Source organism: Oratosquilla oratoria, chromosome 20 (assembly GCF_046742065.1).
Source record: "Oratosquilla oratoria isolate Oo_2021 chromosome 20, ASM4674206v1, whole genome shotgun sequence".
Taxonomy (NCBI): domain Eukaryota; kingdom Metazoa; phylum Arthropoda; class Malacostraca; order Stomatopoda; family Squillidae; genus Oratosquilla; species Oratosquilla oratoria.
The window spans coordinates 43186761-43189260 of record NC_134796.1 but is presented as its reverse complement, the minus strand read 5'-3'; the positions used below and the strand labels follow the sequence as shown (position 1 = coordinate 43189260).

General features: G+C 36.3%; 1 protein-coding gene across 8 annotated transcripts in view; it reads right to left on the bottom strand.

The window, feature by feature from the left end:
• Window positions 1–2500, bottom strand: part of LOC143036506 (uncharacterized) — a 353579-nt gene that overhangs the window by 300713 nt on the left and 50366 nt on the right. The window contains exon 1 of one of the 8 annotated variants that reach the window (XM_076203936.1): window positions 1875–2388. The exons of the other annotated variants lie outside the window; for them this stretch is intronic. The gene's annotated coding sequence lies outside the window, so the exon portion shown is untranslated. Of the gene's footprint in view, window positions 1–1874; window positions 2389–2500 lie in introns of those variants that run through there. 8 annotated transcript variants of the gene reach the window in all.

Sequence of the window (2500 nt, the reverse complement as noted above, 5' to 3'; positions counted from 1 at the left end):
GTAGCCCCTGTTCACCTAGCAGCGAATAGGTACGGGACGTTAGTCAAGGAGTTGTGACCTTGCTGTCCCGGTGTGTGGTGTGTGAGTGGTCTCAGACCTACCCAGAGATCGGCTAATAAGGAGCTCTGAGCTCACTGCCGTAGGGTGGTGTCTGGCTGTCTCGACAGAGACTGCAGCAGATCCGAGGTGAATACACACACACACATCCAAACACACACACACTATTGAAATCACAATCTCAGTCAGTCTGGACATCCTTGACTATCTATAGCAGTGTTTCCCAACTTCTTTTCAGGCGACCCCCAATATGATCCTCATAATATGACCGCGATCCCACTAACCTATTTGTATATGTGTTAATATATGTGACTAGTTGTTGACTGTAAAAAGTAGGAAGTATAATAAATATATGTGTAAGAAAGGTAATGTACGGTTACAAAAGACAAAGTTAACATCATCATGGTTATTATATTGAATTCACATAATTTTGCAAAAAAAAAAAAAAAAAAAAAAAAAAAAAAAAAAACAATACATACAAGATGTTTTGGCAACTCTAGGAAAAACGCTTGGCGACCCTACTTGGGGTCGCCTCCCCAGGGTTGGGAAACAGTGCTCTATAGTAACGATTTAATCACCTAACCATCTTTTCTAGTTTGACAAAACATCTCGTCAACAACAACAAAATACTGTGGAACAATTTATCACTTTATTCTGGCTCAGACCAGACGATTTGATTCAGCTGTGGGGAAGTGCGTCGCTGTGTTGATGGGGTTGATGAGTTTTGCAGCAGTTAACGGGGCTTAATTGGGTTACCAAATGCTCCGTTTTAACTCTCTTCTTCCAAATGAGAGTTTACGTTGTTCGAGTGCGTTCAGTTTGAAATCTTTCTCGTTGTCACTGAATAAGGTTTTCACTTAGATGATCATTAAAGATAATAAATATTAAAAATAATGTTCATTAAATTAATAATAATCAAATGAAAATAATTAATTAACTTGTCACTGAATTAGGTTTTCACAAAGTTTTCACTTAGAAATATGGTGATAATCAAAGATAACAAATATTAGAAATAATGCTCATTAATTAATAATAATTGAATAAAAATAATTAATCAACTTGTCAATGAATTAGGTTTTCACAAGGTTTTCACTTAGAAATATGATGATAATTAAAGATAATAAATATTAGAAATAATGCTAATAGAATTAATAATAATTATATAAAATAATTAATTATTTTTTTTCCTTTTTAAGATATATATGTTTTCCATGGCAGACATCTCGTTGTAACAAAACTTTCACATAAAAATATTATAATAATCAAAGATAAAAATAATCAATAATTAATGATAAAAATAATTGGTAATCTTAATTATTCATTTTTTAGAGTAAATATGCTTTCGAAGACACATAACAGGCACTTCACTTAAATGTTGATAATAATTAAAGAAAACAATAATAAATATATTTAAATGAAAACATAATAATTAGTTAATATGATTCTTTTTCTTTTTCGTCCTTTTAAGTAAAAATTTTCCAAGACAGACACCTCCATATTATTTGATATAAGTGAGATATTTCATTTACAAAATAATAATAATTAGATATGATAAAAATTAAGAAGATAAAATTAAATAACAACCATTGTTAGCTTTATAAATTTTTTCTTCTTTTGAATATGTTTTTCTATCATCGATCACATCAATCACAAAATCCGTGACTCCTGGGGGACGATTTACCATCAAGTAAATAACAACCAGGCACCAAACGTCACAAGCAAACATGAAACAACTCCTCTCATCTTTGTTTCCACCCCCGTCTTCAGTATCGATCACACCAACAACCCAAACGTAGCACCAAACGAGATCTATTTACCAATCACGTTTTCACTGTTTTCACCGTCGATCACATGGTATAAGAACGGAACACTATTGAAACGATGACCACTGTTTTATAAGATCGTCACTGTTCGCGTTAGGGGGTGAGGCGGACACTACGTAAAGAGAGAGAAGAAAGAGAAGAGAGAGAAGAGAGGGAAGAGAGGGAGAAGAGAGGGAAGAGAGGGAAAAGAAGGAAGAGAGGGAAGAGAGAGAAGAGAGGAAAGAGAGAGAAGCGAGAAAAGAGGGAAGAGAGGAAAGATAGAAAAGAGTGAAGAGATGGAAGAGAGAGAAAAGAGAGCAAAAAGAGAAGAAAGAGACTGAAGAGAGAGAAAAGAGGAGAGACAAGAAAGAGAGTAGAGAAAGCAATCACAGTTGGCGTTTGGGCAAGAGGTAGGCACGTGTGAGAAGAGAGCAGAAGAGAGCAGAAGAGAGCGGAAGAGAGCAGAAGAGAGCGGAAGAGAGCAGGAGTGACGTCTGTAGCTCGCCCCTCTTGTGAGGCGACTTTGAAGACCCTAATACGGGTCTGACCGCTCGACAAACCAGAGGAAGCCCGACTGGACCAAGCCTGGTCCACGGAAGGTTTGGCTACCTCATCAAAGGAGGAGGAGGAGGAGGAGGAGG